Source organism: Chlamydotis macqueenii, chromosome Z (genome assembly GCF_036417535.1).
Source record: "Chlamydotis macqueenii isolate bChlMac1 chromosome Z, bChlMac1.mat, whole genome shotgun sequence".
Classification (NCBI taxonomy): domain Eukaryota; kingdom Metazoa; phylum Chordata; class Aves; order Otidiformes; family Otididae; genus Chlamydotis; species Chlamydotis macqueenii.
Genome location: NC_141593.1, coordinates 18,652,000 through 18,679,403, shown reverse-complemented (window position 1 = coordinate 18,679,403; position 27,404 = coordinate 18,652,000). Strand labels below are relative to the sequence as shown.

The following is a 27,404-nucleotide window of genomic DNA, read 5'->3' as shown; positions in this document are numbered from 1 at the left end:
AGTTCTCCAACTAATCCCTTTCCTACAAAGTAGTATAGTGAAGTGCTAAAAACAGAGGCCCAGACGAAAACTACACAATACTCTGAGTGCAAAGTCAGCAGCAGAATAGTTGTAAGTTTCAGTAAGCCCATAAAAGAAAAATTCTTTTAGACCTAATTCTTGCAGCTAGTTTTGACACAAAAATAGCAGCAACAAAAGCACAGATGTATTTTTAGAATGCTACCTGACCAATTTCACAGGTTTACAGTTAAAAACTACCACAAAAAGCAACTATTGAGGATACTGACCTCCACACCAAAGTCAAGAAAACACCTTCTCTCATCTGATTGCGCATATTATTAGTCTGATAATTAGACATGGGAAAATCAAGTATTTTCATTATTAAACCTTATTCACCTACTTCTAATAGGCACAAATACCCTAGCCATAATTAAATTAGGAAACAAACAGCCACAAACAGATCAGGAAAAGAGAAATATTAACTTTAAAAAAAAAAAAAAAAACCCTACATTTTAGAGTATCTTCCTTACCCAGCTTTAAGTTGCCGATTCTACGCCTTACCAGGCTTCATAATACCCTTACAGATGCTAGCTTTCTGATGTTTCCAACAAGTTTGTCCTGGAACATATTTTAACATAAAAACATCTTCATTATGAGCATGAACTCTGTTTCGATGATCTGGCAAACATTTGGTAACTCTAGGATACTCTTCATTCTCAGGAAGGTATTTTTGGTAAACTGAAAACAGATCATAAAAAGTGAGAATGGGACGTCAGCGAGACACCGCACATCCTGCTGCCTGTACAGGATTTACCCTGCTTAAACCCTTCATGATCAGTTTTGTTGCCAAACATCAGTTTGTTCCTTGTTTGCTTTCCAACTAAGTTAGACCAATACCTGAGATTAACACATTATCCTCCAACACGTCCCATCACTAGAAAGGTTTCTTCTACCAGGTCTGACTTTGGTCTTTTTTCCTGCTCTTCAGGTCCGTTACCTAAGCTATCTCCAGCAGTCAGAGACATTTTTGCATACTCTGTCCCCCAAAACACTTGCAACCTCTATTCAGATTTGTACTATCTACAAATTTAGTAAGCATACACTCTACTTCATGATTGAAGTTATTATTTAAAACACTGAAGAGACTTCTTTAGAAATTTACCGGATACATCCTTCCAGCTTGACATCAAACAAGAGCTGCCTCTGCAAAGACTGAGGAGCCACTAAGGCAAATAAGTAACATTGATCAGCAATTCACTTCAGAAATTTACTTCTGCCTTTCAGAAACAGAGGATTACTTCTTAAAAAAAAAAAAAAAAAAAAAAAAACCCAAACATTTAAAGTTTTTGAACAGAATCAAAGCCAGCAGTATGCACCCATACAAGCATGTACAGGAACTGCTTTCATTATAGTGAGAGATATAAAGAAACCATTTGTCTCCTAGCAAGCCTTCTCTTAGGTACACACCACACAACAGATCAACTGCTGCCTCATTACCATCAACAAAACAGCTGTTGTACTCCTGGCATTAATTCAGCTACAAGAAGTAAGCTTACCGAAGTAAATGCCACAGATCTGAATGCAATTCCACTGCTTTCTGAAGTTCTCTTGGTAACAAAAGATTAGGCCCAAAATTTATCACTGAACATTTAAGTCATCATTCCCTGGCAGCACGAACTCAAAATGTATCTGCTGTTCTGTCATAAAAGCTAACTTGGCTCAAGTTGTCTATTATTGAAGTCAAGGTGCACAGCTCTAGAAAGGCCAGAAAAATACAGTGAAATACTACTATCCTCGTACAATTAACACTCAAAGGCATTTAAGTTTCTTTAATCAGACCCATCAAAATATTCATTCTCATCTCAGCAATAGCCTCTGGTGTCTGATTCATGTACTGCATAGTGACTTCAGAAAAGAAAGTCGTCCATAGCCCATAAATTTAGACAAAATACATTTTGCTGCATTGTGGATAGCAGAATAGTCTACAGCAAAGAAAAAAACCTGTTCCCAAATTTTACTTCTTGGGGGTGATCTCAGAGAAGCCTGTAAAGCATTTTGTTTCAGGTAACATGCAATAATTATTCCAATATTCAGTTACATAAAACTTAATTCTATAGTTTTGTGAAGTATGATCTCCAACAAGGCAGCAGTGAAAGGCAAGGAGTAACGAACAGCTGGTTCCAAATGACGTACAGTGAAGAAATTTGTCATAAATATAACTCAGTTGTCCACTTTGAGCCACATTAGCAGCTGAAATAAGAGCACAGCACCAAGTATGCTTAACCAACATCCAAAAAAGGTTGGGCTGGGATTTTTTTACGGTTGAGTCAATCAGGTCCTTCTGTGACAGAAACTATTCTTCACCAGTTTTAAAGCAGCTTGAAACACTACTTTTAAATAAACTTATTTGCCTCATCTAAAAAGCATTTAGGGAAATTTGATGTATTGCTTCTGTTTTAGGAAAAGAAGTAACATGTTGAGAAAAGGTAAGCAGAAAGCCACTGTGCGAATTAGGAGTCAAGACTTCCCTGAAGAGGCTAAGAAAAAACACCCAGATTCAACTCCCACTCTACAAAACCAGCAAAAAAGATGGAACTAAACAACTATCACCAGTTTAGCTTGTGTGTACCAAATTAAATTTAAAAATCAAATCTTAAACAGTATAGTCAATTTTCACTGCACTATTACATTTTTCTTTTTTAAATCATAGAAAAAGATGCAAGTAAAATCACACTTAGAACAACACTACCGAAATTCAGAATTTCATTCGGCACAATAATAAACGATTTCAGTAATCAGGGACAAGAGAAGTCTAAGAAGACTACTTTGCTTTTTTTGCCTTACAAAATGAGGCCCTAAGATTTATTTAAACAGTGGTTATAAACAGATGAAGAAGTAAATTCCACCAAGAAAAGAGACATCTTAATCCAAAACACTCAGAATCACAAGAAGATAGCAACCACAGCAGATCTAGGCTGTATACACAGTCCTGAAGTTCAGAACAGTAAGATTCTGGAACAACTTCAAGACTTAAAACAAATTATCCGAACCTCTCAATTCCTATTATGCTTCTAAGTCAAAAACTAATAATTGTAAGTAAAGGGTTTAATGTGTAGCACAATGTATGTACACAAAGATAACACTGTAATAATTAATCCACTTTTTCACATCATAGGTGGTAACTATATGCGAATACTGTTCCCCCGGGAAGATTTTTCCCCTCTCCCCCGTGCTTCTTGCAATCAATATAGTGTTTAACAAGCAAACTTTTTAAGTGTGAAGACCACCTAGTACAACCAAAGTCTTAATGAAATGCCTGTTGTTTTTTTTTTTTTCCTGGAATAATATAGATAGAATTCAACACAGCAAAAAAAAAAGCAGAAAACATCCTGTATTCATGAACTGTTTGGTTAACTTACTTTCAGATTACTTTAGGACAGTGCTTCTTCAAGCTTCATCTTATACTACAATTTTTACCTTATCTGCAATCTTTAATTCACTATTACAGGGAAAAAATATGCAACCTCCAAAATGACTAACATTCATGTTTTGTTTGCAAAGCTTCTTTGTAATGTAAAAACCTCCATGCATTTAGCACATAAAATAGGGGCATGAAGTAACTAGATCAAGGAGATTCAATTGGACAAACTATGTGAAACAGTGTTATGGAATACATTTCCGGTTTAACAAATAGGATTTCTCACACTTTATTAAATTTGTGTAATTCCTTGCAGTAAAAATATTTTTTTTAAAAAAAAAGAAAAAAAAAAAATCTTTTTCCCCCTCGACATTTACAAGACAGGGGAAAAACAAAAACAAACAAAAAAAACAACCAGGATGCTTGCTCATTCTTATATTATTTGTCCTAAATTAGGGGCTCCTGCCACCACAGTGTGAGTCACGGATTTTGCCCTCCTTCACTCCTGAACGATTTCAGCAAAACACAACTGGCAGTACGTGGCAGTACTTTTTAACCACTAGTGAAGCACAAGAGCATTGCAGGCTAAGCATAGTGGAGAACCCCAGCAAGCATCTGTTAGTCTAGCTTGAATCTTTGCATAGCATGTAAAAAACAGGCCTACAGAGCAGTCACACACCGGACTCACTACAGACAGAGTAACTACACAGTCACTACAGAGAGAATCAGGTGCATTATTAACTCACTTCTGTGCAGTGCTATACCAAGTAGCCATTGTGCTGCCAAAAGTTACGGAGCAAAATGATAAGGCAAAAAGATAGACATACCCTTCTTTTTTCCGTGTCAGGTATCCATAAAAATGCTGGAAACAACTAGATCTGACCAAGCTTTAAAATAAAAGAAAAAAGTCTCCAATTCAAATGCTGGAATAATTATGATTGAACCCGACTTCCTTCATATATGTCCTGCACTGCTCCTGTTAACACAGTGGAAGAATAGTAATCTCCTCCACAAATGTCTTCAACTTAGCCTTAAACATATCAAGAAAACAAAGGCTACAGAGGTCTGGAACAAAATGGTTACACAAAAAATAATTTAAGTTATCATTCCTGCTCCCTTATAAAAATGATCCTTTAACTAAAATTTATTGTAGCTTCACTTCTATTCATCAACTCTTTCCAACATCAGAAATTCCCTCTCTCTATTTGCCAACTTACACAACACTAAAAATAGCCATGCAGCATCTCTGGAAGTGCATAATACTCTTCAGGAGTCGGAAAAGTGACTGCCATAAGAATTCATTTCCAGGGAATTTCTGCACTGGCTGCATAAGTGGACATGAGAGCCCACAGACGGGGAAGAAAGATATGCTCTTCTGAAATATTGCAAGGGCAGAGAATACAGCAAGCAGATGTAATCAAAGCATTCTGAATTTTAGTTTCATGTTCCATGTTTTATTTTCTATAAACAGGTCAAATAAGAAAAAGTGAGCCTGATTATTAAAGTACAGAGTCCTGAAAGGACTACGGCGTACAAGGTAACATGCACTCACATTTAACTGCTAGCTGTGACTCCTCGAGACTACTTTCCGTACTTTAAGTAGCTCAAACTAGAGGAAATGTATTTAGCATCACATTTTTAATATATTTAGCTATAAACACCATAACAAATTTGCCATTCTTATGAATCAAGTGTAAAAACATATAATCCTACCTTTTATTTTCCCAGGTTCACACCCATTCCAGAAAATAGGAGGAATGTCTCAACAGCAAAACTCTTCAATTTATCACAAACAAGGTTATGAACTTTAAGCATCACCTTGCATCAAAGAACTGCTACCTGGTTAACATCCTTCTGAAGGCATATTGCCTACTCTCATCCCAACAGTCTGTAATTCTGTCAATAGCTTTTAAAAGACAAAGTCTCCTTCATCATTTTACTATTTACAAATTTTACACGAGAAAAATATGAGTTTGATAGCTTACTGACTTTAAATCTGGAAGTATCTTCTGAAGAATTAAAACATAAAATCCAAAGAGTGTTCAGAAAGACTGAGAATCAACTCATACTTCTTTAGAAGATCAAAAAGAGTATCAGCCTCTCCCCATAAGAAAGATCCTCTGGTCTCCTAATCATCTTTGTGGTCCTTTGCTGAACTCGCTCCAGTAAGTTCATGATCTCTCTTGTACTGGGGACTCTGTAACACGACACAGCACTCCACATGTGACCTAACCAGAGCTGAGTAGAAGAGAAAGATTAACTCCCCTTGACCTGCTGGCAACATGTCCTAATGTAGCGCAGGGAGAGGTTGGCCTTTCCTGTTAGGAGGATGCACTGGTGGCTCAAGGTCAGCTTGTTGTCCAACAGGACCCCCAGGCTCTTCTCTGTAGAGCTACTTATCAGCTTGTCAGCCCCCAGCATGTACTGGCATACACAGCTACTACTCCCCAGAGTCAGGACTTTGCATTTTCCCTTTGCTGAACTCCATGAGGATCCTCTGTCCAGTTCCTCTGAATGGCACCACAAACATCAGCTATTCCTCCCCATTTTGTATCACCTGCAAACTTGCTGAGGGTAAACTCTGCTCCATTGTCCAGGATTTTAATGAAGATGTTAAATCGTATGGGCTTCAGTATTGAACCCTGGGGTACAACAATAATTACTTTCTCCAAATGCTCTTTGTGTGACTGACCACAATCCTGACAAGCTGGACCTGGCCATTCAGCCAGTTTTTGATACACATCATCATTTACTCCTCTACACATACTTTGTCAGCTTCTCTGTAAGGATGTCAAGGAAGACAATGTCAAAAGCCTTAATGAAGTCAAAATAAACACCATCCATTGCTCTCCTTTCATCTACCAAGCTAGTCAGCTCATTGTAGAGGGCTATTAGCTTGCTTAAGCATGGTTTCCCCTTCATAAAGCCATTCTGACTGCTCCCACTCACCTTCCAGTCTTTTGCATGTTTGAAAATAGTTTCCAGGATTAGTTGCTCTACCACCTGCCCATGGACTTAAGTGAGGCTGACCAGTCTGTAGTTCCCTGGATACTCCTTCTTACCCTTCTTGATGACAGCATTGATATTTGCTTTCTTTTAGTACTCAAGAGCCTCTCCCAATCACTGTGAGACATCTCAAAGACAATAAGGAACAGCCTTGCAATGACATCAGTCGGCTCCCTCTGCACTCACTGGAGGATCCCGTCAGGCCCCATAAATTTACGTGTATCTTACGTAAGTGTTCCCTAACCCAATCTTTTCTCCACCAAGGGTGGAGAAAAAAAAAAATCACAGCAGAACTTTAAGATGACAAGCACATGAGATCAGAGGCTGTCCCCACCCAATTTTAGGGGCATGTTGTTTAACTTGTCTAGCTAGTATTTAGCTAGCAGAGGAGAGACAGTCCCACTGGTATTGAAGAGATCCAACTTCAGGGAGGTCTCTTCAAGTGCACAAAATAAAACTATTCTCCTAATCCAGAAAGCTGTCTTCAGTATTTAAGACAGGTTTTATTACTGTTGGCAAGATACATTTGGTAACACTATTTGTCTGAACTACCAGAATAAATAAAAACAGTTTTGCTTTTTCATAATGTCCTATAACGGACAAACAGATAAAAATGGTGACATCACTATAATAAGGATGATTCTGGTCACCTTATGGATTTACTGTATTAATAAATACATCCAATTTAAATGGAGCTGACCAAAATTTTGTAGGAAAAAACAGTAAAACTATAAATTAGGAAAAAAAAAAAAAACAAAACAAAACCAAAAACAACCCTGACAGCTGAACTCATCTCACCAGAAACCAGAGACAAATAATTTTGCATTTTCAGCCTCTATACATCTTATGCTCCTTGGATAGACTATATTATTTTACAGCAAGCAGTTTCTGTGACACTGGGTATTCCAGAGATTGTCAGAAGATAATTAAAATAAAAGGCAATATAAACTCCAACAGTTAGGAATACCTGAAGCTTGTGAGTGGAGCAGCTATGTTATTAACGGAGGGGGGGAGAGGGAAGGAAGCTTCAACGCATGAATTCCCAAAGTTAGAAGGGAGATATGAATTCAAATTTCTTGATGCTCCCTGAAGACCAGTTTAGAACTGCAGTCTATTTATTCACATAGAGAAACCCATGAAGAGAATAAATGTTAAAAGCACATGGATATACACACATCCATATTTCTCAGAAAAATCTAAAATTAGCGTGGGTTGGGGCAATCTCAAGCACAAATACAAGCTGGGCGGAAAATGGATTGAGAACAGACCTGAGGAGAAGGACTAAAGAGTGCTGATGGCAGAGAAGCTCAACACGAGCCAGCAATGTGTGCCTGCAGCCCAGAAAGCCAGCCACATCCTGGGCTGCATCAAGAGCAGCGTGGCCAGCAGGTTGAGGGAGGTGATTCTGCCTCTCTTCCCTGCTCTCACGAGACCCCACCTGCAGTACTGCATCCAGCCCTGGAGCACCCAACATAAGAAGGACATGGACCTGTTGGAGCAAGTCCAGAGGAGGGCCAAGAAGATGATAAGAGGGCTGGAGCACCTCTCCAGCCCAGAACAGGCTGAGAGTTGGGGCTGTTCAGCCTGGAAAACAGAGATCTTATAGCAGCCTTCCAGTACCTAAAGGAAGCCTACAGGAAAGCTGGGAGAAACTCTTTAGTAGTGCCTGTTGTGATAGGATGAGCGGTAATGGTTTTAAAATAGAGAGAGGTAGATTCAGCTTAGACATCAGGAATTTTTTTTTACAATGAGGGTGATGAAACACTGGAACAGGTTGCCCAGAGAGGTGGTAGATGCCCCATCCCTGGAAACATTCAAGGCCAGGTTGGACGGGGCTCTGAGCAACCTGATCAAGTTGGAGATGTCCCTGCACCTTGCAGGGGGGTTGGACTAGGTGACCTTTAAAGGTCCCTTCCAACCCAAACCCTTCCATGATTCTATGTACGCCTAAGTAGCACATACCTATGATTTTTTTTTCCTAATGTCTCACAGATTACTACCACCGTATGTACAGCACACCACAAAACTACATATGGGAACATGAACTCCACTCCTCAGCTACACACTTGTGTGACAACCCATCCTCACCTTGTTACCATAATTTTTAGTATAATATTTATAAATTGATTAAAAGAAGGCTGTAAGCCATCAGAATTAAAATCTACTATAGTGTTGTTACTACAGTAGAAAAAAAAAAAAGGTTATATATTATTCAGTGTCTCAAGTTTGCTGCTATCGCTGCTGATTCGCTTCTTTGGTAATGAGCCACAGCAACTATATAAAATCCTTAATAAGTCAGGAAGACAAAGAGTATATATGATTTTTAGAGGGATCCAATAAGCAAGTCTGTATGACATTTTAGAAAAGAGTGACCACTTAACAAGAAGCGAAAGAAGGTACATGATTTTCTTGGAGGGAATGTTTACAATCAAAGATACATCAAGCATCAATTATTATACCGCATTTCACAACAACAAAAAGAGAAAGCTATTTGGCAATGTCAGGGGTTTTTTTTCCTGAAGAAGCATCAGCAGCAGCCAAAGTTCTCACTAAAACAGAGCAGCTCTGGAATAACTGAGCTACAGAACAAACTGACCTTTCAGTTCTCCTATCCTGGACCAGCTTCAAACGTTTATTCCACCTATTTAACATCAGTCATAGAAAAACTACATTTTGCTCTGAATTAGGCAGAGAAACTATATGCACAAGTCCTAGCCACCAGACTACACAGTCTCTCCTTCATAAACAGAAACAGTCAGGATTTATCTCAAACTAAGCAGGCTTTTATAACAACCCACTCCATCGAAAGTTTTTCCTTCTGCCACAAACCCACATTTTCTTTTAAACTTTCTCATTAAAACAGATCCTTCCCTGTTATCTCCAGAGTAGCAATAGTTTGAAATAAATTTGGTAAGTATCAGCTTTAAACAATACTTTTGTTTAAACTCTATGCATCTCAATTTTGCATTCCTCTTTCAAAGATGCAGCTTATTAGAGATGTTCCTTACTCTGTGATTTAGTTTGAACAAAGCAAAACAAGCTAATTTCAAGTTATTTTGCATCCAAAATTTGCATTTCAATAACACAGAAAATAATATTCAAACCCTAACACAAGCTTTATAGAGCTTTTGAAAATGGAAGCACTTCTACTGATAACAAATTGCTGCAAACGCATGACAACTACTTGAACCAAATATTATTTCCTTTCTTTTCTCGCCATGTAAATGCAGAGCCACAACAACAGAAAAAAGCTTAAATCTTTACAAACAATCTTTTAAGACTTTGAAGCGCAAGTGTGCATGTCTCTCCCCTGTTACATTCCAATGTACAAGAGGGTTTACGGACAACAATTTACAAACAAGGTTAAGTTTGGATATGGTAATTATCTCAGGTTCTTTGGTTCAGGAAAATTTGTCAAAGATTTGTATCTCCAGTAAAAGTAAAGGGAGCTAAAACTTTAAAGGTGTTCTCTCCCACTAGTTCAACAGACATTAAAAAGTTCTGAATAATTTAACTTAAGTCTCTTATTCTGCAACTGTGCTACAGCAGAGCAAGTGTGACCTCTGGTTCTAGTCTCACTGTACCCACTATCCAATACAGAACTGTTCTGATGAGTACTCTAGCACTGGATATTAATGAAGAACAGAAGAAAATAAACATACTTTTAAAAAATTTATCTTCTTGCCTCATCTTTTAAAAAGAAGTATGAGAACTAAGGCTTCCTGCAGAACACTGAGGATGAAGTGAGGTCCTCCATCAAATCTGAACATCTCCAAAAGTCTTATGACATGCCTATGTATGAGAAGTGTCTGCAGTCAAACTGTAACGGTCAATTTTTTTAATCACTGAAACACAACACATTCTCTAGTACAGCCACAGCCCTAAAACCTAGCTTTACAGTGATTTAGCAAAAAAAAAAAAACAAAAAAAAACCTGTTCTGGTTTTGTTAGTGAGGGGAGGCCTAAGGGGGTAGCTTCTGTAGGAAACTCCTAGAAGTTGCTCCCCTTTGTTCAGGGGACTTGGCCGGGCCTAGGGTGGACCCACTGCTGGTAAAGGCCAAGCCGATTGGTAGCAGAACGTTCCGTGATAACGCCTCTGCGATAACGTATTTAAGAAGGGGAAAACAGAAAAAGAGGAGGAGAAGATGTGAAGCAGCTGAGTGGGGTGCAGAGAGGAGGAGGCACGAGCCTTGTGGGGCTTGCAGCCCTCACCCTCTGGCCTCCTGCTGGGCAGCCGACTGGGCCCAACTCGGCCCGGCCTGGCTGCAAGAAGTGGAGAGGAGATGAGAAGTGAATAAGATGTAAAAAGGATCCTGAGAGGTGTCTGCCAGCCTGTTGTGAGGAACGGCTGCAGACGCCAAGGTCAGTGAAGAAGGAGGGGGAGGAGTAATGCGGCACCTGGCCAAGATTCCCCTGCAGCCCGTGGTGAAGACCACGGTGGAGCAGGTTGTCCCCCTGCGGCACATGGAGGTCCACGGAGGGGCAGAGATCCACCTGCAGCCCAGGGAGGACCCCACGCCAGAGCAGGTGGAGGCCTGAAGGAGGCTGTGGCCCGTGGAGGGCCCACTGGGACAGCTGTTCCTGAGGGACTGCACCCCGTGGAAGAGATGACCCACGCTGGAGCAGTTTCACAAAGGACTGCGGCCCATGGGAGGGACCCCACACTGGAGCAGAGGAGGAATGTGAGGAGTTCTTCCCTCGACGATGATACAGTGGCGTAAAACAACGTGTGGTGAACTGACTGCGACCCCCATTCCCTCTTCCTCCCTGTGCCGGGAGGGGAGGTAGTAGAGATAATGTTAAGCGCAGGAAGAGGGAGGGGTGGGGGGAGGTTATCTTGTTTCCTGTCTCATTCTCCTGCTAATTTTAGAAATAAATGAGTGTTTTTCCCCAAGTCGAGTCTGTTTTGCCCGTAACAGTAACTTTAAGGATTTCTCCCCGTCCTTATCTCAAACCTTGAGCTGTTTTATCTTATATCATCTCCTCCTATTCTTTCGGAGGGTGGGGGGAGTGAGAGAGAGACTGCGTAGTCTGGTCCCGATCGGGGCTGAACTACGACAAAAAAAACTAAGGAAAACCCACCTTGATTTCTACTTAGGGCTCAAGTCCCTTATGTGAGGATGAATCCACTGAAGCACACTTTGTTTTGCTTAAGGATCTAGAACATTAGCAGACTTTGAGGCACACTAGCATTCTAAAAATACCAAACACTGCTCTTTGTTGTATGGTCCCTGTCACAACAAACACAGCATCTTTCCCGTCACAGCAAACACAGCATCCTTTAGGAAATGTTTTAGAAACAGCCAAAGTTAATGAGAATGCTTTAAAAACCTTAATCATCACTTTTATCTAAGAAAAGTTTTTCCTTCTTGCACTGTACCGAAGTGTAAATTTAAAAAAGCAAACTATTTCTTAACACAGAATAACTTCATATTTGTTGAACTACAACAAGGTTCCTTCTGCTTGAAACACTACACACTTGCATTGCCATTTAGCGGAAAGCTATATAAAGACTAATCTCTTGCCCTTTGCAGGGTTCAAAGTCCAAAAGCTGAAGTTAGTGCAATAACATCACCATCTGGTTCAGCATGCTTTATGTAACAAAATCACCAGGAATTCTTTTGCATCGCAGAGGCTTCACAAGGATCTCAAGAAAATGCAGTTGAAAAAGGAAGTGTTTTTGAAATATCCTGTGCATATAAAGCAGAAAAAAAACAATTCTATGCATTTCAGCTGTTTTCCAGACTACGTTTACCCAAAATATGAAAGGAGGTGATTGTGGAAGACTTGACAGCAACACACAGAACACTATGATCAGTTACTGTGTAATACTACTGCTCACACAGTAGTAACAAAAATCAAACCAAAAAATATGCCAAGTCTCACTCAAGTTCGTTTAGAGCAAGGTCTCCAAGTAGTCCTCTGCAGGACAGAATTTACTCCTAATACTAAAAGAACGAATAAAAGCAACTTACCTAGAAGGTACTGATGAACTATCACTATCATACTGTTTTATCCACACATTTTAAACAGAATAATCTCATTACAATGGATTAAAAAAAAAAAAAGGATAGTAAAGTACATTAACTTGTGAAGTAAACTATAACAAAGCTAGATACCTACACAATTTTTCTGCATCATTTTACAGAAGTAATTCCAATTAAGCTCTGCTGCAAGTTTAAACTCTGCTTACTCTTAAAAGCTTCCACCAACAGTTTTTTCACACAGCAGAGCAGCCTATACCATTCAAGACAATTTCTCAATACAAACGCACCCATTTTAGGATTCTACCAGAATAAACGCATCGGCAAGAGCAAAGCTGCTGCTAGTCATTTCAGTACAAAAGCCATGTTTACATCAAGTCTTTAAGTATAAGCTCTCACGGACAAGGACCTTCTCCTCATAGCTGTCTGCAAACCGCTTAGTAGACTGTCTGCACTATAAAAATAAAAACCTAAAGAAATTAAAAGTGGACCAGCATGCTAGGTATTTTCTCTTCAAGGAGCCTCACCCAAATATGACTTCTGCTCAGGGTACCAAGACACAGCTATAAAATACACCTGAATCCTTGCCAAATACACATGCACACAAATAAGAACAATGGCACTTCCGGAGTGCAAACACAGCGAAAAGGAAAAAAAAAAACATACTACCAGCAAACAGAGAGATGTAAAGACAGAGCTAATTTAATGAAGCTAGAATGCAAACTCTTCAAAACATTTAGAAGGGAAAGAGATCAGAGAAACATCTCACCCAAAATACTAAGTAGGGGGATGCAGCTCCTTGATGTGAGTGACAGCCTCTTGTCAAGAGGTAAAAGTATCTCACAGCACTGAAAGTTAATAGCTTGAAAAAAGATACATATCACTTTTTCTATGAGTTAAGAAGCAAGTACTAGTATTACTATTATTTATGACCATATAATAGACAAAAATCAAATCAAATGGACACTCATGCCTGAACTCTCTCCATTTACCAAATGCTTTCAAGCAAAACACAGATTAATCAAGCTAAAGGAACAAGGAAGATCATTCATCTCTGTTGGTCTGTTTCCTGCACATGTGGCTCTGTTCATTCCATCCCCAGCCACACTGAACCTCGATGCAGAAGAGCCACAAGCCACAGCCATAAGAAATCACAGAAACAGCCTCCTATTCATGTTCCACAGCTTCCATGTTTTGAAAACAACAAAACTGAAATAAAAAGTTGAAATAACAAAATAGCAAGGCCATCCAAAGAAAGCAAAATACTGACAACACACAGAGCTACTTCAGTTAGCCTAGGAATGTAAAAAAACTTATTTAGATGCAAGTCACTAATTTGTGGTCAAAATAACCAACTACAAGGGGAAAAGACAACATTGTAATCTTTAGATACAGTTTCACATGCTTAACATTACTTTTCATACAAGGCTTTAACGTAAGCCATCTTCCCAAATATCTTTGCATTGTCCATAGAGAAAACTTTTTTTTTAATTAGCTCACTACTACTAATACTTCAGTATTGCAGAAGCTCTGTAAAATTTTTTAAAGCGTGGCAACTAAGGTAAATGTGGCACCTTTACCAAATACTCAGCTTACAGTCTACCCAAAAATGCTTTAAATAATTATTTAAAGCTTTAGGAATAATCAAGGTGGGGTATAGGAGAGAGAACTTAAGTAAAATTACCACTGACTTTTGAATTAAGTTGTCCTGTCCATCTTAATTTTCTTCGAGGCAGTAGCAATTCAGCTGAATGCAAACCTACAAAAAAATTACTGTCAACAAATTAACTTCAATATTTAAACTATCTATCTTCAGAAATACTTAGTCACTACAGGAAGAAAGGGACAGCAATAGACTTAAAAATAACATTTAAAATTAGTTAGTTCACACCTAGATTTTGTTTTGAATCCTTCCACAAAGGTGGAGGCTTTTTGTAATGTTGTATTGCAAATCAGTCAGACTCATTCATTCCCATTACAGAATAGGAAATTACTCTAAACCCAACCTTAAAATATCAACACATTAAAAACCTAGCTTGCATAGGCAGTAAACTAATTTTTGGTCAAAAATATCTGGCTTCCATATGTGACACAGAACAGTGAAGGAAATTAAAAAAAATTAAAACCCGCAAAACATTATTAATACCTTCATGCTATAAAAACATCTACTACAAATGGAAAGATTGAGAACTGCGACCCATCCAGCAGACTTCTTCCATAAGTGTAACAGCTCATTCTTGAAATTATGATATTAACATGAAGGATGTTACCTACAGATTCAGTCTAGATGTAACTATTTTTTAATTTCCCAGACAAAAATCACACTCCTGCCTACACATTTCTCCTTGTACATGTATTCTTCAAATTCCTGAAGAACTATTCAATTAACTACTAAAAACAGCAAGTAAAAATTAAGATTCTGTAAGCTCATTCGAACTTTCTCAAGAAAACCAACAACCTCTAGGCAGTAAACATTACCGGTTTAACGATTCTACTGATAAGATGTTTATTCAAGTATAAATTGATTTATGAATACTGCAACACGTACCTAATCCAAGAGGACCCCACAAGGTGTCAGTTCGGCGTGATTTATATTTTTCCAGTTTGTTTCCCTTGAGATAATGTCCAGAGTTCTTGTTGATACTACATTTGTAGCTGTTCGACATAGATTTGACCTCACACAAATCAGCTACCCATCCTTCTTGCTTACAGATTCCACAAGACTATTTCCAAAATTTGCCAACTGTCTTACAAAGTTCTTTTTTCCTCTGACACCTTCTTCTTTTGTCTATTCCTTGTACATATCACTATAAGAAGCATCAGCTCCAGGTGAAATAAATACACTTTTTACACCACAAACTGTGAAGGCAAAAAAATCCAAATTTCACATCTGAACTGTGGAACGTTTCCTAGCTTCCAGTAACTGAAGCATTTGTAAACAACAGCTATCTGGATACCTCCATATTGCTTACTGGCAACAACATTTTTCAATAAAAATATTAAATAAAATATAAAAGAAAAAATGATAAACAAATGTCTATTAGATTCTTCATTTAGAAAATAGGTCTCACTGTAAAATGACAGAAAGCTATGTCAGAAAATCTAAAAAACAACATAAGGGGAAAAATATCTGCCATCAAACCTTTCAGCGATGTCCATTCAGTGACTCAGGCTGCACTTAACCTGGAGCCAGCTAACAAAACGGGTTATGCCTATGACTCAGAATGCTGCCTAGAAGGAGAAAAAAAAAAAAAAAAAAAAAAAAAAGAAGTATCTAAAAGCAATAAAGCACTTTATTTTGGCAGCCGGAGTATTCAGAAGTTGATAGATTTAGCCATGTATCCATGCCATATGGATAAAAGCATCCACGGGCGAAGTGCGTGGCGCTGCAAGGAAGAAAAAGCTGACGACTTCAAACTTCCAATTCACTTCTCAGACGCCAACTGATTGTTTCGGAAGTCTGTTTCAGGAGGAAGCACTTGCACAAATAATCCTGGAACAGCGTCCGATATTTCTCCCCTTCCACAAGAAGCCAACTGCTGCAGCTCGGTTTCCACCCTTTTTCCTGCCTACCAGCTGGAGGAAAAGGCTGCGAACGTCCAGGACTCTCCGTAATCCAAAACTCCTACGGTAAAGAGGACCAAAGCAATCAGTTTTCCCTTTTGACACCCGGGCTGGCGTCAAACACATAACCTCGGATCGCAAAAAAACCAAGCACGCATGCAACCAGGCAGCCGACTGCGAGCACAGACGCCTCAGTTAAACCTTCACTCGCACCCCGGAGAAGGCAGCAGGCGTGTTTATCGGAGAATGCCGCCTGTCAGCAAAAAGGTTCTCCTGCCCCTCATTCCCGAGAGAAAAATTAAAAAAAAAAAAAACAACGAAAGGGGCATTTCTCATGTTATCAGCCAGGACGAGCCGCTCTACAGGAAGCCCCCAGGAGGCAGGCGCTGGCCTGGGCCGGGGACTCCCAGCGGAAGCGCGGACCGAGCCCGAGGAGCGGCGGGAGCTGCCGGGGGAAGCCCCGCCGCCGCGGGCCCGCCCGCCCAGACCCGAGCCCCCCGGCGCCGACCGGCTTTTTGCGGCGGGCACTGGGAAGGGCTCCGCCAGCCCGCGCCGGGCGCTGGCCCTGCCTGACCTGGGGTGGCCGCGCCGCCGCCGCGGGCCCGGGGGCGGCTCCTCCTGCCCTCCCCGAGGGCGGGCCCGGCCGCGCGGCGGGGGAGGGAACGGGGCGGCCCGGCGCCCCGCACGCCAATACCCGCCCCGGCACCGCCGCCGCCAGACTGCCCGTGGGGCGTACACCGGGCACGGTGGCGGCCGACCCCACCCCGGGAGCCGCGGGGGCCAGGGGCGTGGGAGCGCCGCACACGCAAACACTTCCCCGCCCCGCACACACCACACAGCCCCCCACCGCACACACCCCCCTCTCGCCTCACTCCCAAGATGGCGCCGCTCCGAGCCGCAATGCTCTGCGCGCACAAGCCTCGCGAGAGTCCCCGCGCCAACCCCGCGGGAGCCCGGGGCGGGGCTTCCCGCCCGCCGGCCGGCCGAGGGCGCCACCGCAGCCCCGCCCCGCCGGCGGGAGCCCCCCTGCCGTGACGTCACGGAACAATCCCGAACGTTCCGTGCGGGGCGGCGGGGGAATCCCCAGCGCGCGCCCCGCCCCCGCCCGCGGGAGTCCCCGGCGCCGCCGTAATTAACCGTGCAGCGGCGCAGGCCACGCGGCGCGCCGAAACGGGTCGCCGGCACCGAGGCACGGGCTCAGGCTCCTGCCCGGTGGGTGCCGGGGAGACCGCCGCTCGGGAACGGCGAGTCCCTTCCGCCGCCGGCCGCTGCAGGGACCCCGGGCCGCCCGCACCTCGGCGAGGGTGCGGACAGCGCGCCGGGGGAGCCGCAGCGCCGCAGAAACACCCGACACTCCCCTGTAACCAACAACAGAAAATCGGCGTCTCCCTGGAACCGACCGAAATCGCCTCAGCTTGCGAGCTGAAGGGTGGGAAGGTGCGTGACGGACGTGCGGCCGTTCGGGAGAGGATGGGTCTCTGCAGCCCGGGGACGCCACGTCGGAAGTAACGTTCTGCAGTTTTGAAACCTCGTTTCCAACGCCAGTCAAGTTATTTTGCGATTAATGACGTGGGAAAAAAATATAGAAAATGGTGTTTAAATATCGTCAGAAAGGGTACTCGCGAGTGTTTTTAGAGCCTGCATTTGATGCTGGATTTTCTTTCAATGGCAGTTTCCTCTATGAGCTTTAAATTATCTTAGATACTAAAATTATGCACTAGGTTTTGGTTTTGTTGGTTTTCGGTTGTTTTGTGTTTTTGTTTTTGTTTTTTTTTTTTCAAAAATTCCTCAAAGTCTTCACAAATAGTAAATTTTAAAAATATATTTTGCGGACATATATATGCTGATATGTTTCATCATTTGATAAAATTACTAGAAAGCAACAATTACTAAAAATCGACAACTCAAGAAAACCAGAAAGCAGAAAAATACATGAGAGTTTCATCTTTAAAACCTCTGAAACTGCTATGGTCACATTTACCTTCAGCTCAACTCTGAGCAGTCAACCCCAGTTCCAATTTCTAACAATCACGGTGTTTTTCTCGGTTCCCATCACAATCATGACTCCTCTGCACTCTCCTTTCTCAGCCTCACCCTTGAAATTGTTTGTCCTTTTATTTATTTACGCTGACCTGTGCTGCAGCAGCCGGGATCCCCAGGCCGGGTGACAGAGTACACCCCGGTTATTCTCACAGTCTGTTGCCAAGCCTGAAATCACAGCCAGGACAGGCAGAGCAGTGCTCTGCCAGCTGGCCTGATAGCAAACCATGGCATCAGCCATGGAGCCAACTCGGACACTTCAAGGTGCTGTCACTAGGACCATAGCACCAAAACCGCCCACGCAGTACCACAACTGCCCACACACTTGAGTTTAGTTTATAAAATCTCTTTGAAAATAATAATTTATAACCTACATATTGATCCATTTAACCCGTATAAGACATACACCACAGTAGCAGCTAGAAGCCAACGAGTTTGTTCAATCAGGAAAAGTCACCAAAAACATGTCAGGACTATGCAACGTGATTCAAACACATAATACCAAGGAAGCTTGACCAAAGGGATCATATACAAGTCCCAAAGCAGCATATACAATCCTAAAATACAACGGGTAACAGTATCTAGGAAAACAAGGTAAGAGGTGAACCAAAAGCAACATGAAAACAAAATGTATAGAGTCAATAACACATCTCCAGGCTGCCTTGACAGCATGCTCTTGAGGCTATATTAGTGATCTGAAATGACCTTTCAATTCATTTGAGTGAGTTGTGGCACAGCTATTCTGAGCATCTTCTGGCTTTGCAATACATTATATACCATGAGTATCAAAAGAGAAACACCAGTAGCAGGAGGTTACAGATTAATCTGTATCAATCCTCCTAATAGGTTTCTGTTTGTGTTGCTTCATATATGATCCTTCTACTTCCTTCCGGTGACAATAACCACATCAATTTTAGTAACCACAGGAAAAGCTGTCAGACTCATTGGGGAAATTACTTTAAAGCAGTAATGGGAAATGTGTTTGATTTATATCTCTGTTTCGCACGAGAAGGCATGATGCCATGTCCACTTTATGAAAAGCAAGGCTGTGACCCGGCAAACAGCTGAGGTGACGTCCTTACCTTACTGAGATCAGTGGCAAACCTCACACTGAATTCAAACCAACAGCTGTCCTGTTTTAAAGCCCTTTAGTTTACATGTCACAAGCATTCAAGCAGTTCCAGCAAAGACAACAGGACTCTCTGAGCCTCTGATGATTAGTTAAAAGGAATTAATTGGCAAGCTTGCTGGCATGTGAGTTTGGCTTGTGAAGAGGTTCCTGCCACACACAGCCTAACTACACCAGCTGATTCTCCTGGTATATGCAGAGTTTATACCAGCAAAACAATGCTTCTACCAATACAAGTTGTTTTGCTTGTGTGGGGAACAATTAAACTGCACTGATAAAACCATATGTATTCCATTACTGAAGAAGAAATCCTAGCATAGACATAGTAATCGTCTGTCATGAAGAACAAGAAGACAGACACAAGATTCCCAGAATGACAAGCACAAGAAACCACATTTATAGCAATTTTTGGTTGTAAAACATGTTATTTGATCTTCTGAACCCACACTGTACCTGGATCTTTGGAAGTATACAGAACATAGAAGACAGTGAGAGCATTGAAGTGATCAGTATTTAACAGAAACAGCTTCTGAAACTAGGTAGGCTGAGAAGAACATGTCTATTTTGGAAGACAGCTATAGAAGGTGATGATGAAATTTACATCAGAAATTAATATGGGAAGGGAGGGTATACATCCATATGAGCAGTTCTCCTTTGTTAAGCAAACCTGGAAAAGTAGGCCAAGATTTTTGCCACAGATGCTCACACATGCTTTTAAAAGTCCTTTCAATGATCCATGATATAAACAAAGGATAACTCATGTGGCTCTTAGACAACAGTTGAGATTTAAGAACCAGCTAAGAACTACTGTTTTTGAATGACTGAGGTACCTCTGGGTTGTTTGATGAAGAGAGAAGAAAAACACATTTAGCACTTTCATCCAAATTTAGTATTCTGAACACTATATATAATCAGAATACAGACTGTGAAATAACTGAAGACAGATAGCTCATTCCATACTCAGGGACTGTTTACATCAGTGTATGAAAGCATTGAGTAAATACAATGAAACAAAAATATGTGGGAAATGCTGAGGTGTAAGACATGAAAGAAGAAACATTTTCACTCCCACCAAATACTAATGATCCGTACTTAAACACAACTCTTAGTACTCATTCTAATATGAAAAATGCATAATTTTTTTTTTTAACTGCACAGACTTGGATGATTGGATGAAGTAAGGGGGCTTATAAGAAAGACAGGGAGAAACTCTTCAGCGGGGCCTGTTGTGATAGAACAAAGGGTAATGGTTTTAAAATAGAGGGAGATAGATTCACACTGGACATTAGGAAAAAAGTTTTTACACTGAAGGTGGTAGAACACTGGCACAGGTTGCCCAGAGAGGTGGTGGATGCCCCATCCCCAGAAACATTCAAGGCCAGGTTGGACGGGGCTCTGAGCAACCTGATCTGGTTGGAGATGTCCCTGCTTCTTGCAGGGGGGTTGGACCAGATGGCCCTCAAAGGTCCCTTCCAAAACAAACCAAACCATTCTATGATTTTATGAAGTACGAGACAAAGAGTCAAAAATATATTTTGGCAGGCACTTGAAATATGCTGACTTTCCTTTGTTCAAGGAGTAGAATACAAGTTACTTATGCGAGTACATTACACGCTCAGTTTGTTAATTAGGCACATATTAAAGAAAAATATGGAAACATACTTAATTCCATTTTCCTGTCACTTCTTGAAGATGTACAAAAAACTTGACCTTGTACTAAAAACCCAATGTGCCCAATATACAATCAATCTGAACCAAAGAATCAGGCAGAAGGGAAAAATAAAAATTTTCATATAACAAGTTTTAAATCTGATCAATAGAGATTTGGTCCAGAAAGCTTCTGATGCAGTGAGCCCAGTATTTAAAAACTAGAAAGACAACAACCACCTAACATTAATAATAAAATCCCAATTCTAATGTATGTTCTTCTCAACAGAGGAATATTTGTACAATCAGATCCCAAATACAGTGAGAATGCCTCAATATAACCACAATTCTAATAAAAACTTATTGCAAAGTTTAAAATAACTTTCAGCCACATGTGCACAACACAAAACATTTTAAGTAACAAAATTAAAAGAATGGAAGCATTATACAAAAGTGCAGAGCAACATGTAGTCATTACCATTTGCGATAACACGATGAACACTAGTACAAAGTATCTGAGCTTGCCTATTTATATGTATCAACCCTTCCAGGAACGGAAGGCAAGATGACTTTTCCAATTGCTTCAGAATTTCAGTGGGTCTACCTACCTTTTAAAAGAGCAGCTTCTCTATTTCAAGTTTTCACTTACACTGTTACTGAAAATAGCCTGACTAGTAGCTTTTCCCCTTTAACAGCAAAAGCATCCATCTCCAAGAATGCATTTCAGAAACATTAAACCAAGGGTTAATTGAAGCTATTTTAATGGTTTATCTCCACTAAGTAGTATTCCTTTCATGCAAGTTATCCAGCTAATGAATTGAGGTTAAAAGGGTGCAACTATTCTTCAAATATGTCCCAGGTGAATGCTGCCTACATGATATTTATTCTGTTGAAGAATAAAGTCATGCTATACACCTTCTCTAAAATAGTAAGCAAGTAAATCCTAAGCATACTCAACTTCTGCCCTGTTCCACCCAGAAAAGAGAAATAACAGCAAGTGGATATTCAGTTTTAACTTTCACAAAGAACTCAAAATAATAACTATTAATCACAAGAAACAGTTTAGATGAAAAGGAACAAGCTGAAGGAATTACGAACTTAACGTACAATACCAAGTGACCAATTTTTCATAAGATGCTTGTCTTTACCCTACCCTTTTCTCTATAAAATGAAATTCCTGTATTTTCCCTAAAATGAACCTAGCTAACTTGTGAACTTAGAGCATGTTGATTTTGGAATAAGGAGACCAGATGACCAGCACTATGATAGGATCTTGTGCATATTTAAATACGAGCAAATCTCATTTTAATGCAGTTCATTTCATAGCCGAATCTATTTGCTTTATCTCTTTTTCTTTTAAAAAAAAATGCTATTGACACCAACTTGACATTTTATTTCCCCCATTTTTTAACTACTTGATTAATTTAGAAACTTTTCACATCCAAATAAAGTGAAGAAAAAAAAAATTGAATGGATTTTTACCTGCTGTCAATATACCTATTACCATGTTTTTTAAAAGTATGTGTAGTTACCACAGAGGCTTACCTTAAGAAACTGGCCCAACAGATGTGGTGTTCCTCTATGCAGACAGATCTGATAAATCAACTGCATGCAGAAAAGTCTGTCAGTGTCTTCCCAGCTGTATTAACTGATCTAATTAATAGAATAATTGCTCCCTACCCCACCCTCCAAAAAAAAAAAGAAAAACCACAAACCACAAACTTGCACTACTTTTTAGATCTGTTTGCTAGAACCACTAGGAGCCTAGATTTTGTGATATATACTAAATACCATGGGATATAACTCCTGGTTGAAAGTCCTCTTGAGTTTTGTGGCATGATTCCCAAAAAGGACTACTATCAAGGTTGATAGAGTGGGCTCAGCTGTTGCAGTTCCTTACCTTTATTACCAATCTGCCTTTGAGAGAAAAAAATATACGCATCACATATGACCAAAATAATATTAACTTATGTGTATTTTCAAGAAAGACTAAAACCAGCTTTCTGATTAACAGATTTCTTCCATCTTTAAACCAGGCTGAAACATCCCAGCAAAGCTTCAGTATTCCTAATGGTCAAATGCAAAATGTTAAAGAGGGAAGTCTACTTCTTTCTCAGCTGATCCTCTTTCTCTATTTCTCACTGCATGGACAAAAACAGGCAGCAGAGGTTTCCACCATCTGTTGTGTGGTTCTGTCATCTGAAACTTTGCCGGCCCCCCCCAAAAAAAATCCCCAGAAGCCCCTAACCCAAGGACATTAATGGTATGAAAGGCTGTAAATAGGGTCAAAAGCAAATGAAATATTTTCTCAGACTTATCTTCCTGGAGCTGTGTTATACTGTTTTCCAGATACTTCTGAACAAATTTTAGGGCTCTCTTTTATTTCTTCAAAATCGGAGATTTAGAGAAATGGTTTCTTCCTACTGGACACTCACCCAACGTAAGTGATACTTACACTCTTACACGGTGGCATTTTTGTATGTTGCTACTAGAAACTCCTGGTATTTGTAAATAAGTGGAAAAAAACCTCTGAATTTGAAATCCCTGAAATACAAACTATAATCTATGAAGGTGATGCAATAGCTTTAAATCAGCATTGTATTGTTTTGATATTCACTTCTGCCAGAGATCCTGCATTAGGCTTTGGCTGACCTTTTTTTTTTAACTTTTCTGAGCCTTAGTTTTCACATCTGCAGAATATAAATGCATGTGTATCTTTGTGAACTTTTTGAAAGACGATGATATTTTCTCTAAGCTTGCTAATTATTATAAATTGGCTCAAAAGAAATAAGCAAAACACTCTTAAAACACAAGTACAGGGCTTCCTGTTTAGGAGAACAATTCTGTTCTTCCAAAACAATTACATCCTATTACTCTATACTAACTTTGCCAAAAGGGCTTACAATATTTCTTTACTAAGTAAAAGCAAGTTTCATGTAAATATTTTTCAAATTATGATGCCTCTTGTGTATGTGTTTAAAATATTTTGAGAGACACCAAAAAGCACAATGTTTTTTTTCCTGCACACAACATGACACATCTGTCGATGCTATAAAATTGAGATTAGCAATGTACACTATACTTACTATATAGAACGTATACTATACTTAGGAGAAATTGCTTCTCATCATGCTCTTGTTTACAATTTAATCACATGCCTACCCTTTCACTGAAAACTCCTACACTCCTCCTTGCCCAACACTAAGCCGTACAGAGGAGTTACTCGGTCATCTGTTTTTCTATGCATGGCTGACTAATGGTTGTTTTCAGTTATATCGCAAGTGAAATCACATTTCAGTATGAGGACATCAGAAAGCCCCTTTCTCTAAGCAAGAAGCCCATTCTGGGAAAGCTGGGCCCTCAAGGGAGCACGGGGCTCATTCCCTTCATGCCAGGATTATCCCATCCCTTCAGTGGTAAAACCAGGAGGGCTGTAGGGTGCAGCCTAAGGTGGGTGCCTGATAACAAACCTTCCGTAGACCACTTCTCTGTAAAAACGCCTGAGGGAGCTGCAGTGGGCAGGAGCTTCATGGAGGTGACTACCTGCTAAGGAACAGGCAGGGAGATGCCACCTGGGAAGTGAGAGGATGCATTACAGGATGCATATTGGAAAAGATAGGAGAGACTCCGGAGTCTAGAAAGAGGGAGAAACTCAATATAGGCTATGCAAGCAACACATAAAAGAGGCTGGAGGGCAAGCTGACAAAGATACTGGCTAACTAGAAATCCCTTGGCACTTTAAACCAAGTGACAAATAAACCCAAACAGCAACAGTGATTCCAATTAAGGGTATTTTGGAAGGAAGTGCTCACTGAAAAGCTGCTTCTCCTGGTAGCAGGGAACAGAGGGAGTGACTTGGTCAGGAGAGTCAGGCTGCCTAAGTTTCTACTACAATAATAACCTTTTGTTTACAACCATTTAGGATTGTATACAAATGAAATTGTTTAAATTCACAAAAGAAACCATTAAAAAAATCCCCTAAATTAAAATATTTATTATGCTCATATTACACTGTCTCTTATGTAATCACTGTGCATAGCATGACATGCATGTGCTGTATCTGTCTGTAAGTCTGGACAAAACATCTGCTTGCTGTAAATCTGCTGCCTGTTGGTAAGCCTCACAAAAAACAAGCTGTTTTGCCTATTATTAAAATTAAATTATTATTATTATTGTTATGAGAAGTAAATCACTTAAAACTTTTTCTCCATGTTCTTTAGGGAGAAAATAAACTTTCCTTTTAATAAAAATAGCAGAATACTAAAAGCTTGGGAAGGAGGTAAGGGAAACTATTCCCTTCAAAAATTTGGCGTGAGAAGTAAGTGAGCAACAGTATTTTAAAAAGTCTAACTTTCTTACATTATGTATGAGTCCAGTTAGTACAGCAGAAATCTCTGTTATCTGCACTCGTAAAAACTAAAGCTCTGGGAGACAGACACAACAAGGGGATTTAAAAACATTGTGTATACATTGTCTATTGCAAACACAGTGCTCAAAACCATGGTATCTGCACAACGAACAATGTGATTAGGAGTAGTAAATGATGTGCCTAATACACAGATGGCGTTCCCTCCTTCCTCCCATCTCAAAGCTCAAGGACTATAGATTTGAGGGAGATGGTGACTTGTATTTTTAAAATTTTATCTTTTCTAGTAAGTTAAATAGCACTGGCAGATGGTCATCTGTAACATCAAACTATGAGGATGGTCCCCGCATGCTTTTCGTCCTGCTCCCACCAGCCTGCCTCCTCAGTACCTTTGGGAGTTACTGTGTTCAAAGATCCATCTGCAACAGGCGGTCTCTGAGGGAAGCAGAGGTTTTGCCAGCAGAGATGTGGGCAGTTTTGTGCTTTTCAGTGATTTTAATGCCTAGGAAATATCCCTGGGCATATTTAATTTACTAGTAGAGATACAGCCAAAGGGTCTAAGACCAGTTTCATTTCCTGAACAAACAGGCATTACTTTTTGCCACTATGCCTACAGACAAGGCTATTTGAGGCCAGTGCTCCAGGGCTTTGGGCAGCAAGTTTGCTGCAAGAGCGCGTACTGAAGTGAAAAATTATCACAACATTCACACCGCTCAGATACAGACCAAGACTTCAAACATGGTTATGGTATTCTTTGATCACCATATATCTGTTGGATGTATCCAAGGTAGTGGATTCCATGATTCTATGATAGTGTACACCCAAGAGTGCAGAATGTTAAAGAGTTAATACTCAATTTATCATTCTTTAAGGGTAAAGGAGAAAAAAAATGCTACAAATCAAGATTTTTTTTAGAGCTTATGTGCTCTTGATCTTACAGCTCCTCATCTACAACTGTTCAGCTTCACTGCATTATTAGATTTGGGTTTTTTAAAAAAGACTAGATTTTTCTCGTCTAATTAATTTTATTTCTTTCTGTTATTTTCACTGTTTCAATCAATTGAAACAAAAAATGAATTCAAATCTTTTTTTTCTTTTTTTTTAACTGAGATTAACTTGGATGATTAAATATAATCATGCAAATAAATATAAATAAATATAGTCAAAATATGAACACAAAATGTATTTTCCTCCATTATTCCAGAAATAACAGTTTAGGTGGATTTTTGGCCCATTTTCATGATTCCAGGGAAAAGACACTTTGAAATACCAAGCTCCACACGGTCTTGTATGCCCAGCAGCTATGGAAAACTGTATTTGCATTGATGTAACTATTTGATTCACTGTATATATGCATCCATATATTTTGTTTAGCCATCTCTAATTCTAAGTCCTTACAAAGAGAAGCTGTAATTCCCTGTAATTCTAAGTCCCTGAAAGAACAATCTCACATTGCCTTTCTGCTCAGGGAAGCGAGGCAGAGAGCAGAAGCACACCTGTGAAAGCGCTGGGCTCTGGTGGAAGCTCCATACCAACGCCAAACCAGACTCCACAAAGGCACAAGGTCGTTTACTTTCCAAGCTATGCTTTAAGAGCACACCATGCTCTAGCCCCTGTTTCTAGAGAAAAAATGCTAGCTGAGAAAGAGGTGGTGCAATCACATCATTGTTCCTTTGCATCCCCTTCAAACCAGCTTATCCCAGCAACTTCATCATTCTCACTCTATCTAAATCTGTACACAGTGAAAACCAACAGAGGGTAAAACATGTTGTAACGGCATAGAACATAATTGCACTATAGGTATTGCTGTCTAAATCCAGCCCACACTTAGATACGGGATCATAGCAGCCTGGGTCATAGTCAATCTTCTGGATCCAGATTTTCACCATCATTGTTTTGTAGGTATTGGAAGGTGCAAATATTTGTAAGCTTTTCTGTATAGCTGCCATTTGCAGGTGCAAAACTGAATGTCGGGAAAAGAGAGGAAAAGAAAATGCTAGGGTTTTTTTTCAGTTATGCTTTAGAACCTGATAAGTTTTACTTTTTTTTTTTTTTTTTTCCTGTCTTGCAGCCCCTTGTCCACTACAACTCTGACCACTAGTTTTTCCAGAATCCTTGCTGCAACTTATGCAACAGTTCTGAAATACACCTCATGACCTGCTGTGGTAGAGCTATGAGTTCACACTATTTTATCAAAGTGGTCTGAATGATAATAAAAAAATAAGATCTAAATCTGATAAAAGATTTTAA

The 27,404-nt window shown here is 40.2% G+C and overlaps 1 protein-coding gene across 6 annotated transcripts in view; it reads right to left on the bottom strand.

Annotated features, from left to right (window-relative positions):
* GPBP1 (GC-rich promoter binding protein 1) overlaps nt 1-16,965 on the bottom strand; it is a 37,394-nt gene extending 20,429 nt beyond the window's left edge. The window contains exons 1-4 of one of the 6 annotated variants that reach the window (XM_086770107.1): nt 16,829-16,965; nt 14,957-16,033; nt 14,100-14,167; nt 12,000-12,114 (exon numbers count right to left, since the gene is read on the bottom strand). The gene's annotated coding sequence lies outside the window, so the exon portion shown is untranslated. Of the gene's footprint in view, nt 1-11,999; nt 12,115-14,099; nt 14,168-14,956; nt 16,452-16,546; nt 16,670-16,828 lie in introns of those variants that run through there. The other 5 variants (XM_086770102.1, XM_086770103.1, XM_086770106.1 and 2 more) reach the window with 5 other exon arrangements.
* Nucleotides 16,966-27,404: the final 10,439 nt, after the last annotated feature.